This window comes from Salarias fasciatus, chromosome 4, assembly GCF_902148845.1.
Source record: "Salarias fasciatus chromosome 4, fSalaFa1.1, whole genome shotgun sequence".
NCBI lineage: Eukaryota > Metazoa > Chordata > Actinopteri > Blenniiformes > Blenniidae > Salarias > Salarias fasciatus.
Genome location: NC_043748.1, coordinates 6833231 through 6847091, shown reverse-complemented (window position 1 = coordinate 6847091; position 13861 = coordinate 6833231). Strand labels below are relative to the sequence as shown.

Genomic DNA, 13861 nt, shown 5'->3' with positions numbered 1-13861 from the left:
CCTTCAAATCACTTATGCCTTTGCTTTGGCGCCGGTTGCATTATGCCATATCTACTTGATCATCCATGCATATTTCAGCTCGCAACTATTGCAGCCACAACAGGCAGGTCCCTCCGCTTTGTGCGTCCTTTGGCCGCAGAAAGCGTTCGCAGAATTACCAGCATTTTTTTTTTTTTTTTTTTTTTTTTTACACTGATGTGTTAAGAGCAATTGTGGAACATTTCAATAACACACCAGGAAGAAAAAAAAAAAGCTCTCTGAATACATTAACCTGATGGAAGATGGTGCTCCTATTTTAAATTTATGTAATTTCTAACGATAACCTCCAGGATGTATGTGACATTGTGTGAAGACTGAAATTGCTGTGGTTGTAATTCTTCTATTGTGTATAAGGAGGCTATTGCATATGTATAAGCCCGTCGAAATAGCGCTAACCTTGGTTGTTGCTCTGAGAAATTAACAACTTCTCGACATGTTTTCCTGACTTCCTGTTCATCCCTGCGTTCATCACCAATCAGAGCACAGCTTGAAACATGTGACTGCAGGTCGAACACAGACGGCGTTACTTTTTTGTGGCATTATTGTAGAAATCTAATTTTTTTATTGTCTTTGTAATATTAAGCACATATTATTTAAATTAACTGGTACTCCTGTCCTTCGTTGCACGTGAGATATACTCACACGACGTGGAAGCGGACATTTGCAAACTACATAAATAATATCTCTAAATAAATTACTTAATATTGCTTGTTTAGGTCAATATTACTGCCATTTTGATAATCTCTCTAATGCCCTTTAAAAATGTGACATTATTATAGCGAAGCATTGTGTGACTGAACAGCCTGGATGATATTAGGACGTCTGTATTGACTAAAACCTTTTTTGGGCAGGTAGGTGAAAACACTTTTTCTTTGTGAGAAATGCTCTTTATGGATGGCGAACTTGAATAATTCAGGTGTTATTTTTGGATTTGCGATGACATGTATTACATTGAAGCAGTACCGTTGGCTTTTAGAGAGGCGCACGTGGTTTTGGTTTTGGTATGTTTTTGATTTTGGCATCGAGCTGGTTTCTGGACTGGTTTTGTACCAACGTGCAAGTGCTGTGTTTTAAAGGAACTAAAAGAAAGCTTAACATTCACCTTCTGTACCTGTTATTTGTGTATTTGTCAATAAGTCTTGAGAAGAGAGCTAAAAATTTGTTATTCTGTTTTGATTTTCTATACAGAAGAGGGCCAGCATTTATCATTATTTGATCTGGAAGTTTTTAAGTTATTTTTGTACCATCGATTGGCACAAAAACACTTGTGTTTTTGCTCCTTTTGAGCTGAACTCCAAGATCTAAAACTTTTTCTCCATACGCAAAACACCACTGGACAAAGGTTGTCAAAACGTGCGTTAGTGAGCTATGAACATTCGATTCACTGGCAACAGTCAGCATATCGACGAAAACTCCCTGAAAACTTGTAACGATTATACAACTTTTGTGATAAACTGCACGTTTTAGAGTGTCTTTTGATGTGATTGTTATAAACACTCGCTCCACCCACTTCATCCTCTTTGGACATCCTGAGCAAGACACCAGTAAATAGAGCGCGGTTTGCCCGAAGTCTGCAGAGACTCAGTCCCTGTAGTGTTGATCCTCATTTGAATGCTCTCCTATTTTCTGATCAATTTAAATTAAACACACTCTCAATAGAGGCAATCGGAGACTGTTATGGAGAAGAATTGCCCGGGTGCAGCAGTTTTTATTTGGGGAATTGCTGTGTTGATGGTGCTTTTTAATTGTTACCCCTGTTACTGATGGTTTTGTACTGAAGATTATGTTTAATTTCCTTTGATTTTTAAACTATGTTCAGTTGTAATTAATTACAGTTTTTGTTCTATTATTCGCTCTCAAAAATTGAAATACCTCAAGTAGAAAGAAGGCACGTAGGGGGAAAAAAAAAAAATCCCCAAAAAACAGCTGTTGGCGCCAGTGGACACCTTGGATTTCAGCTCTCATCTTAAATCAGGGGCGGGAGTGTGTGAATACGCTCAGAATTTAATTGGAAAAAAAAAAAAATCTGCTGGGAAAAGGCATCTCCCTGACCCACAGCTCCCAAAACAAAACCATTAAAATCATTTCAGCAACCACTTTTTTTGTGTACAAACTTGAGAATAAAGTTGGAAAAACATCATCAGATATTAGAATTGTTTACAGCGAACTCCAAGCTGTAGTAAAAAAAAAAAAAAGAAAAAAAGAAAAAAAGACGTGGGTTTGTTTCATTAATCATGAGGTGCCCAGATGGCATTTTATAAGACAAAGGGTAGAAAAAAATACTCAGAGTTTAGCTGCATGGGTGTATTCCAGATATAAAATCACATTTATGGGACAGATATTTCATTTTATATAGTGTATTTACATAATCAGAAGAGAGAGAGGGGAGAGAGACACATCTCTAGTGTTCCTGTGTGGTCTGTCAAGTCCACTTGTAATCGTTATTCATTATTTTCACTCTCCAGCATGCATAATTTCTCCAGTATTCACACAGGACATTATTATGTGCTTCCAATTTCAACAAGTCGTGTTTCTTACGCTAAACCATGTTAAAGGATCATGTGGTGAGAGCAAAACAATTAGTATCCTTGACTGAGACTGGGTTTTTTTTTTTTTCTTCTTTTTTTGTTTTGTTCAACTCGCAAAGCTTCTCACTCAAAGCTGCTGGTGTGTCTGATAATTGGGATGAGCAATGTGGTGTGAAGTCATGTCGGAAGCAGCCAAACGCTACTATTAGCATAATGTCAGGGCGTTCACATATTTGTCTGCCTGCTGCTGTCTGTCTGTCGGCTGCGCCTTCCCCCGCTGCTCGAGCGTTTCAGAGACGGGGTGGGGGGGGAATGATGCCTCCGAGGTCAGGGGAGGCGGCCCCGGCAGGAGCCTTCCAGGCTTTGAGGCTCTAACTGGAGGTGATGGGATAGCTGTCACTCCGTCACAAAGCGGGAGTCGGCGGAGCTCCGACGTGGATAAATGGAGGAAAATAGTGGTCAGGAGGCAGCGGTGTGGCGAGCTCGCACACTCCAGAGGTCTCAATTAGGAGCGGGGGCTTCGTGCTCCCCTGCTACACTTCACACCCTCTGCAAAAATTAGAGAAGATGAAGAAGAAGAAGAAGAAGAAGAAAAAAAAACCCAATCCGCCCTTCTTGGCTCTGCTCATGTTCTGTCTCCTCTGCCAGAGATCTGTTATTCCTCACGTGTAATTGAATCTGGGCGACCTGTTGTCAGTGTGAGAAACTCCCGAGATCCTCGTCTCTGAGTGGATGATGCATTCGCACCAGAGGAAGGTGTTTGTCTTCCGCAGAGCAGGTAAATAAACATTGCCCACACTGATTGCCCTCCATGCGTGTTCCCTGCGAGAGAGGGGAGGCGGACAGGCGGCCATGTAAATGTAATGAAGGGAGATGATAATTCTTTCCTTTCTGTCAAACTGCTTTGTGCCATTAGCGTTCACCGCCATCTCCTGCCACTCACCGCCTGGCGCCCATGCTCTCTGCCACACTCATAAGAATCACCGTCGCCGGCTATTCCGCGCGCAATTTATTATGATGGCAGGTGCCACGATACCGCGCTCCTCACCAAAACACCATTAGCACGGCGGCGATCGCCTCCTGCATTCGCGCATTCCGCTCGATAATATTTGGGCGTCTCGGTCTTAAAAGCGCCCTGCCACAAACTCACCAAGGTGAGGATATTAACGTGCTTTGTTATGCGCAGGCACACGCCTGCCCACATGTGAGAACAGGGAGCATGCAGGTTTTTGTGAAATGTCAATCTCAAAGACGACTCCAAAAAAAAAAAAAAAAAAAAAAGCATAACTCCATCTATATGTTAATGGTGGGAAGGAAGGATCCAGATTCTGTTGGCTGCATCGAGTAATTAAATCAAGACCTGTCTAATAGCAACACTTTCACGCAGCTTCCCCGCAGGTCCCAGGATGGACGGGCAACAGAACTGTAGGTGCATCTGATTATCTTCATCTCAACGCGTGTGAAATAATGTTTCCCCCACCATACCATCTACTAATTAGGATCTAATTATCCAGCCTAGTGTAAACAATCGCGGCAGATGGCATTACGCACAGTATTAACTCTAATGACCCGGGGCCCCGTGGAATTCACATTTCAATGCGTTTGTTTATTTTATTTATTTACCCCGTTAGTCTTTGCCCTACTTTCGAAATTCACTGAGGCCTGTTTCCAACCTTCTTGCCTTGAGGTGAGGCTGGCCGCGTCTCCTGCTCTCGCCGCCGTTTTTTTTCCCCTCCCGCTTCCCGTCGTTTACCTGTTTTACTGTTGTCAAACAATGTCGATTACTTTTCGCAGTGATCAAGTGAAAATTTGTCATTATTTCGCCCTCCGCTTGCAACTATCTGCCTTTTCCCAAGTGAAAAGAGAAAAAAAAAAAGAAAAAAAAGACGGGAGTCAGCGAGAGGCGTGTGTGTGATCTGGAGCACAAAACATCTTGTCTTCCTGCAAACCGTAGAAGCTGTCTGTCACACCTGGGAAATAATACAATGATTTCAATCACACACACACAGAAACGCACACACACACACACACACACACACTGCCTTGTACCGGTTGGGAAGCCTGCATCACTCCCCACTGTGTTCTGCCTGTGAGAGCTCTCCAAATCCCACTTCCTTAAGATAAAACAATTTAATATATCTTGCCCTTAGAAAGATAGACATTGCCTCATGTGTGGCTCGCTTTCCTGCCTTGATGCATTGATTTGTTGCTTCCAACAATAAGTTCACAGCTCAGTGCTACAAGATATAAATCTCATTCGAGTGTCACAAAGCCGGAAAAAAAAAAAGAATCCAAACTTCGTCTTCTCAAAGTTCCGACGACTCCTTGATGATTAAAGACACAACTTCCCCGACGTCTCGCCGCGGTGGTTTCGGCCGCGGTTTTCCCCGTCGCTCGCCGGACGAGGCTGAACCGACGAGAGACCCGACGCTGCAGAGGGCGTGTAACGATGGCTGTGGGCGTGTGAGGTCTCATTAATTGACGCCAGGCCTTGTGCCTGTGCTCCTCTGCGTGCCGTGTTCTCTGCCAGGAGCTGGACTCGCTAATTAGGCTCCTGGATATCACAGACACGTCCCTCGGTGCGCCATACAATATACTGCGGGCGACTGAGGAGGAGTGCGAGAGAGAGAGAGAGAGAGAGAGAGAGAGAGAGAGAGAGAGAGAGAGAGGGCAGGGCTGAAGAATAGAAGACACAGAGCGAGGAGACAGAACAAGATGGAGAGACTTTGGCAGCGAGTTAAGAAGGGACGAGGAGAGTAAAAGAGTGTGTGAGAGATGACAGCTGATGAGAGGGCAGGGGAAGAGTGTATAAAGACTGCTGTATTGGGAGAGATCAAGGATGCTGAGGAAGAGAGACTGCCACAACATGCAGAGAGGAAACTGTTATTCTGGTGAGGAGAAGACCAAAAAAAAAAAAAAAAAAAAAAGAGGAGAGAGAAAACTTTAGATGGAAAAAAGGAGGGAATCAAAAAAGAGGAAGATGGTTTGAGACAGGCAGAGCATAGCAGAGAGGTGGAGGAAAGCACTCAGAGGAGCAGTGAGGCAAACAGGCAAGAATTCCAAACAGAAAGGGTGTGTGTGTGTGTGTGTGTGTGTGTGTGTGTGTGTGTGTATGTGTGTGTGAGTGTGCGACTGTGAATTTGTCTGTGCTGCCTGCTGGAGTGTGTGTCCAGATAATTCAATCTGCTGCCCATTGACTGGCCTCCCGCTCCGTCTTCACTCCTAATTAAATCTCCATTTGTTGGCTGGATGCTACTGCTTCTAATTGTGTTGCCGTAGCCTCATGTAGACACGCGAGCACACCTAAACACACTCTCACACACACACACACACGCACGGGCACGGGCACCGGGCCCTGCAGTGAGCAGGATCCCAGACACGTCACCGCGGTACATTACACCTCAATTAATCACATCAATTACACATCAATTAACCCGTGGCAATCCGCTAAACACAGCTGGGATGCAGGCGGTAATTCATCCGCAGTGACCTGAGGACTTCGTTCTGCAACATCAAAGCAAACACAGCTTCAAAAAGAATGAAACAACTTTACATAAAAATCCATATTCCCTTTTTTTTCATGTCTCCTTCTGTACTCTGCTGGATGCCTGCACCAGCTTTTAAAAGTATGTCATCAAGTTTACGTCGCCACAGCATGGATACCGAAACGTCTTTCAGTGCAGCACTGTCCCTAATGGTGGAGAAACGTGAATTAGAGGGTATAAATACAGGAGTGGAGTGCTGGGGGGTGTCGGTGGTTGATGGATTGGCGTTCAGGTGCGACATGCAGATGCATGTGCTGTTTCTCTAAATGGATGGGGCCACGGAGGCTCTCCGTCTCCCATTTCCAGTCTTCCAGGCCTGGCCTGCTTGTTTGGCTTCTACTGTAATGGGTCGCTTCACCTTGCCGCCTGGTGCTGGAGGACACTCACTCCTTCCCTCATTCTCCCGCTCTCAGATCCTCATCTCACTCTGCCGCTACATCAATACTCCACATTTCTTTGAGTTTTTTTTTTTTTTTTTATCATTAAGCCCTACATTTCTTTCACCATCTGTTTTTCCCTGCGATTCTCTCACTCCTCTGTCCTCTCGCTCGCTCTCCTAATCCCTCCTTCTTTGTCGGCCTGCTTTCTGACTCACCTAAGTGATAGAGTGTAAATTGGCGTAGTACCTGCTGTCGCCGCCACGGCAGCTTGTGATCATCCTGACCTTCAGCACGTGCTGCTCTCTCTCGCTCTCTCTCTCTCTCTCTCTCTCTTCTCTCTCTCTCTCGGGGGGAGGTTTATCTCTCACATGTTTTTCCTGCATGTTCGCATTCATGTTTGTTGGCGAAAAAAAAAAAAAAGAAACTTCACGTACAACTATCATGCGAGGGAGCCTAAGAGCATGAGTGCATTCATGAGGGAAGCGATTCATCAGATTTAAAGATGCTTTTAAACTCCCCCTCCTCTCCAACGCACACCTTCTCTCCAACCCATTACGAGGCCAAGGTCACTTCCGTGACAGCTGCATAACCCCCATCAGAGAGGGTAGCCATGACCCATCTCACATGTTAAAGTCCAATTGGAGAGGCTAAATGAGGGCTCTAAATTTTCCCCGGACGGCGCGATGCACCGCGGGGCGGACTGTGGAAGTGCTCGGCGGAGCGGGGAAGTTGTGAGTGCGGTGTGGTCAGCGGTGAAAACGAGAGGCGTGGAGAAATAGACGGCGAGGTTACAGCGAGAGAGAGAGAGAGAGGAATGGCTCCGAGTGGATAATAAGACTTCCAAATGTTTCAACAGGCGGGGGCTCCACGATTCACTTTGCTGCATCTCAATGATACAGTTGCGCGGCGTGCCAGCTATTGTGTGGCTACATTGGCTCAAACACAGGTGCCCGAGGATTAAACGGAGGGCAGGAAGAGCTTCCTGCTGCTGAAGTAGAGCCGGGGCAAGGAGCTAAAGCACGAAATAAGCAGGAGAAAGAATACAAGACAAAAGCCGAGTGTGAACACCGTTTGTGTGATTGCATGCCAGCATGGTGCAATAGAGAGCACAATAGGCTTTGGTTTATAAAGCTGCCCCGGTGCCTGTGGTCTTTGTCTCACAGCCATTAAAATTCTGTGTATGCAGCAGGGGACCCGGCTGGAGCCATGCCACCATTCAACCTCAGCTGTCAGGTTAGAATAAGGTGTTTTTATATCTGTAGTGAATGGGCTGTGGTGTTGAAGATTGACTGTTGGGGGCAGCTGCTCTGCACTGCAGCCCCATTAAAAGCCCTCCTGGTCCGTCCACGCCAGATTCGGTCTTCACGAGATCTGCCTGACTTCGGTCGTCTTTTATCTCCGGTCACAGTCCCGCAGGAATCCCAGATCCACTAGACTGCCTCGGAGCTCGCCATCTGGACGGCCACGCACCTGCCAAACCCACCTCTGTCCCTTCATTCGTCACTGGAACAGAGGCAGCGACATTTCTTCCTGGCCGATGCCCCGTCTGCTCTTTCCCCCCCGCTCCACCGCTATCTTCTGACGGGGAAAAAAAAAAATACAAACATGTCAGCTTTACTTCACATGGTGCAGTCAGCCAGCTGTAAAGAGATGGACACACGTCCTGCAGCCACGTACAACACAGTACAGTCGGCTTTTGTTCCATAAAGGAACTTAACCCAGAAATCAACATTGTCAGAAATGATAATAGTACAGAAGATCCATGCAGTACAACACAATCATATTATATATATTATAATATATATATATATTATAATATATATATATATATATATATAATATATATTATATATACACATATATATACACACACACATATATATATATATATATATGTAAAATGTCACACTTCATATGTGAGAGTAGATGAAAGAAACACTGCTACCTTGACACACGCCCATTCAGTGTCAGAAATCCACAGATGTGTGCGCTTTCACCCCGGCCGACGCTCAAACAGAGAAATAGGAAAAAAAAAAAAAAACTCTTGAAATCATAATCATGAAAGCGGCGCCACTCATGCGGTTTCTGCCACAGGCCTAAACATGTATCAGCCGGAGCTTGACCTCAGTGTTTTACTGTGAAGATCAAAAGCACAGTGAAGCAGAGGAGAATCGGGGTCAGACGAGAGGTTCTCTGTTGGAAACTCATTAGATCTTAGAGACCAGTGCGCGGTGGAATTGGTCCTGTCTTCTTTCAGCAGTAAGAACTGTTGGTGGGTCAATGGTCATTTGAGTTCTCACACTTTCAGTTTCTAGATCGGGTCAGCTGTGTGCAACACAGAGAGCCATCTTCTCTTTGGTATTGCAGCACAGCATCGGATTTCACTTTGATGTGATGCTAATCATTGATTTTTCCCTCCACCTCGCCCACTTTGTTCATGAAAGTATACTTTACTCCAAAGGTGAAATTAATCACATGCCACGGATAGCAGCCGTTCATGGATTCATAATTATAGCTTATTCGAAACATCTCCCTTCGTCAGGAATCCACGTGAACACGTGAAAAGCACTGAAACAGGTAAGCGCGGCGGTGATTACAGGCCACTCAAATTGATGTTCTGCAATTTCACATCAGTAAGTTGGTATTAGGTGCATTCCTTGCCTCAGACAATCGATGTGTGAGTTCGGTTTTTGCACAAGCAGGTCTCTAATGGTGACTTGTTGATTGAGCTGCTCTGCTAAGTGCACGCAGCCACCGAGCCCCGCGTACCCGCTCAGAGTGGCTGGTCATTGCCTATGGTGTGTTGTTCATCCATAAGTGAATGTTTTTGGAATTGTGTGTACGTGTGTGTGTGTGTGTGTGTGTGTGTGTGCACATGTCAAGTACAAATGCATTTGCTACTGGATGGAATTACAGCGAAGCCGCCACTCCAGCAGCCAGCGCCTGGGGAAAACACGGATGGCTCCTCCATTTGGGCTCAGGCAAGGATCGGCTTTCTAATGTCTGCTGGCTTCGGCTGTGCTTGTTTTTGAGAAGTTCATGTTGAGGTAGTACACCTGCCAGGTAGTGGAGTTTTGTTGTCATGAACAAAAAAAACCCCAAAAAAACCAACATGTTTTTGGAAAGTGAACATGATGTGAGTTTGTTGCTTCCATTTATGCACCGAAGTGACAGAGAGATGAGAAAGAAGCAGTTAGATATTATTGTAAGTAATGTTCTCTCTGAAATGGCTGAGCGATTAGCCTCAAGGACTAGGTTCACAACAAGGCCAGGGCCTTCATTTGTGACGATTGTATGCTTTCCCAGCATGAATTTCATGCGCTTTGTCTTGGTAGTTATGCACGGTAGGTGTGTGGGAATGTGTGTATGTGTGTGTCAGGCTGACTTGAAATTGAGCATTGCTGTGAATGTGAGCGTTTATTATCTGAGTCTGTGTGGAAACTGGATAGACGGGCGGATTGTGTAGGATGTATGCCCGATCCAGATAAAGCGAGTATCGAAAAGTGGATAAGCTGGTGGGCGTGTACTCTGCCTGCATGACCGCCAAGTGAAACACAGAAGTGCACTATCATTCTTATTTACGATTTCAAGGGTTCGGGTTCAATTTGTATCTTCCCCTCTGCTCGGTGGGGTCGCCCTCACGTTCGCCCAGTTCCGCCACACCATCCTCTGCATTTTACCGCCATAAATCTGGAGCGTGAACTTGTGTACCGGTACGCGGAGCGAGGGAGGCGCCAGTAATCAGCCATGAGAGTGACTCAGCCAGTGTGGTCGAGGAGGAACCAGTTGTGCTCCGGGCTTTGGCAGCTTACTGCAGCTATTAATACAGACTTTAATTAGCCCGCCACAAACACTGGCACAATCGGCTCAGTGTCGCCCGTAGCTGGTGAGGCAGACAGATCAATAAGTCTGATCATGCCTTTTTCATCAGCTCAAATGAAAGCACTTTGTCTCCGAGCTGAGCCCTGGACCTTCACCTTAAAGGCTTTTTGCGGCTGCACTGGCTGTGTGCAGTGTTGCGGATGAGGCTTGTATAATCTGGCTGCATTAGGGAACTATAAAGATAAATGAAGGGAGGCACAGAGCATAACTCATCCTGTCAAAGAAGGAAGGTTTAAGACCGGGAAACTTTGTGTTTTCCAAAGCAGGCTCTGCTACCTCTACCCCCCATGGCTTCCTAGTTTATCACTCCCTCTTCCTTTCCTTTAACTCGGTTCTCCGCAGATTTTTTTTTTTCCTCTCCATGTGCTTTCCGTGCATTCCCGTTTCAATCTTCTCTCCGCCACCCCCACCCTCTCCCATTTACTGATCTGGAGGTATGTTCATTTACACTTCTCCTGCTGCACAAATTGCTCTTCTAGCTCTTTGCCAGCACATTTCAATTTGAAATAAAGAGTAAGCTGCTTTTTTGCCTTAACAAGTTTTTTCCATGTGCTTTTTGGCAAGCTTTTCTGTTGACCTTCAAGTTCCCAATCAGCACAGAAGAAAAATGGAAATAGCTTGTTCTGAGTCCCTATTTTTTCTCTATGAATTGCTAAAATTGTGTTGTGACTGCTCGCGCAGAGGTTACTGAAAGGCTGCATCGCTGCCATTTTTACCAACAACTTTCTTCCTTTCTGTTTATTCATCTAGTTTATTGGTCTTCTAATACCACTCTCCGCTTTGTCCTCCTCTTTCTTCTTCCAGTAGACGACGTCCCGCCGTATTTCAAGATGGAGCCCCCTCCGGCCCAGGTCCACCTGGAGGGCAACCGCCTGGTTCTCACCTGCATGGCCGAGGGCAGCTGGCCCCTGGAGTTCAAATGGATCTACAACGGCACCGAGCTCACCCGTTTCTCCCTGGAATACAGGTTAGCGGCTTCACTTCCGCGGAGATTTGATTCTATCACCAGTCCTTTATGTTTTTTTTTTTTTCCAGTTCATTAATTATAATTGTCTTACTGCATGAGGACATTTTAGCAGCGTTTAATTGTAACTAATAGCACAATTGCTCATTTTTATTCACGTTCAAGACTAATTTCCATGTATTATTCAGGACTGATTTGGCTGTGTACAGTATCTCCCTTGAAACGTGGCATCCTTGTGTTCGGGGGATTGTCAAATTTATTCCGATTGTATCTCACACTGTATGCAACACGGCGAGATGATGCGAGCAGATAACTTTTCTCTCTCGCTGTTTGTCGGAAAACCATCATTTGCCGCTCTAAAAATCACCCGGTGCATATTTTTCATCAACTTGAACGTTGTGGGTGGGCTACTTCGTCGGTGTGCGGCGGGGCTGCCGTCTCAGTCATCGCGGAGTTATTCTTAAAAAATTCATGCTACAGATTTCTGCCTCTAAACATTTTTTGCTGACGACTTCTACTGACAGCACGGAGAGTGGCAAAAGAAGCCCTCAGCCGGTGCTAACGAGGGCCTCTGTGCGCGTATGTGTGTATGCATCAGTGTGCCAATTTGTACATGTACAGTATGCTTGTGTCCCAGTGTGCTTGAATGTGTGTTGACAGGTCACAGTTTCAGTTCTGTAGTGAGAGTCGCTCTCTATCCAATCCAATCCTTGTCCTGTTTTCTTCGACTCGACTCGCAGTCTGACCAGATCCCTCGACATGAGCAGACACTCTCAGGTGGTGTTGGCTGATTGCTATCACTAAACCCCTTCTGCTCACACACACACTCTCGAAAAACACACACACACACACACTCACCGATCCTGCCCTGTCTGTTTTTCTCCCTGTCACTCTCTTTCTCCCCCCTTCGTCTTCTCCTCTCGCTGTCTTTCCTCGGCGTTTGGCTGTGCTCTCACGTGGCTTAGTCTCTGGGTCTGCCTCGCAGGCCAGCCCTCTGCTTGTTATTCTTCACCAGCCCTGATCAAAGAGGAGAACTGGAATCCATTTAATCAGACCCCCCCCCCCTACCACCACCACCACCTCTCCTCCGTCCCTCCACCCCTCTACCCCCGAATTGCAGTGCAGGGGGGAACATGGCCAGGGCAGACGCCACACTCCTAAGTGGCTGTAGCAAAACCAATTAAAAGAGACTACACTTGCCTGTTATCAAGCTCGTGCTTCAAATACACCTTTTAACATGAATGTAGATCAGGATAGTTCCAGAACACACTGAAACACAAGACTTCAGTCAGAAACTCTGTGCTCCTTATTAAAACTGTAATTTTTTCCTTTAGTTTACGATCTGGTGCTCAGTACCAAACCAAACCACACTCGTGTGACTATTTTAGAACATGTATGGCTCGTAACGAAGCGGAATGCCTTTCAAGCTGTGTCTCCGGCACCCAGCGAAACATCTCAATTAATTTAGCATCTTGAGTGTGGGTGATAAAAGCGCCAGGATGACAAATGTTGCTGTCTGTCATGCTGATGATGACTAATTGCACTTGTGTTGCTTGTGCCCATTAGGTACCTGATCCCCACGCTGGACCGAGCGCACGCGGGCCACTACCGCTGCATTGTGAGGAATAGAGTGGGAGCCATAATGCAGTGCAGCACTGAAGTGCAGGTTGCTTGTAAGTGCAGTTTTTTTTTATGTATGCATCTAGTGTATTAAGGGGAGGATACTGTTTTCCCTATTAGGGGCCCGTCTTGCTGAGTACGTGGATGAGGCACTTTGATTAAAAGAGCTTAGCTACACGACATCCATGACACTTTTTCTTTTATTTATTTTAAAAAAAAAGAATTCTGCAAGTATTAATATATGTTTTGGGGGGATTCCTCTCTCTCCGTTAGATATGGGAGGTTTTGTGGAGGGTGAGAGATCTCAGACTGTGTCCCAGGGCGAGGGTGCTCTCATCCATGCACCGCGGATACACAGCTTCCCCGGCCCCAGATCACGTGGTTCAGAGATGGGCGGAAGATTCCCTCCAGCAGTCGTATGTAAGTCCACATCCATTCCTTTCTTTCTTGATTTTTTCTCTTATTTTTTTTATAATTTTCAATTTCTTTGGGCAAACATGTGTGCATGTGTTCCTGCTGCTCGCCTGAGCCACCGCTTTCTTATGTGAGTTGCTGGTGAATGCCGAGCTGCCGAAGCAGATTATCTTTCACTTCAGAGAACTCTTAAGAAGTTCAATACTGCTCACAGATTTTCTCCAATCCCACCCTCCCCACACCACGAGTGAAGTTGAGCAGAATAGTTGGTGAACAGAATAGTTGAATGCCGGCGCAGGCCTTGTGTTCATCATTGAATCACCTCTCAGTGATAAAGCGGGTTATTATATCGCCCCTATTGACTTTGCAGGCGGAATGATTGAAGGGTAGAGATAGAGCAGGCAGCAGGGGAACCAATTAGACAAAATTGGACAAAAGACCTCAATTCATGATATGTTTGACTGACAGCGCCTCCCCTGGGTAGATTTG

General features: G+C 45.7%; 1 pseudogene; it reads left to right on the top strand.

Annotated features, from left to right (window-relative positions):
• LOC115386760 (protein sidekick-2-like) overlaps positions 1-13382 on the top strand; it is a 47974-nt pseudogene extending 34592 nt beyond the window's left edge.
• The last annotated feature ends 479 nt before the right edge of the window (positions 13383-13861 follow it).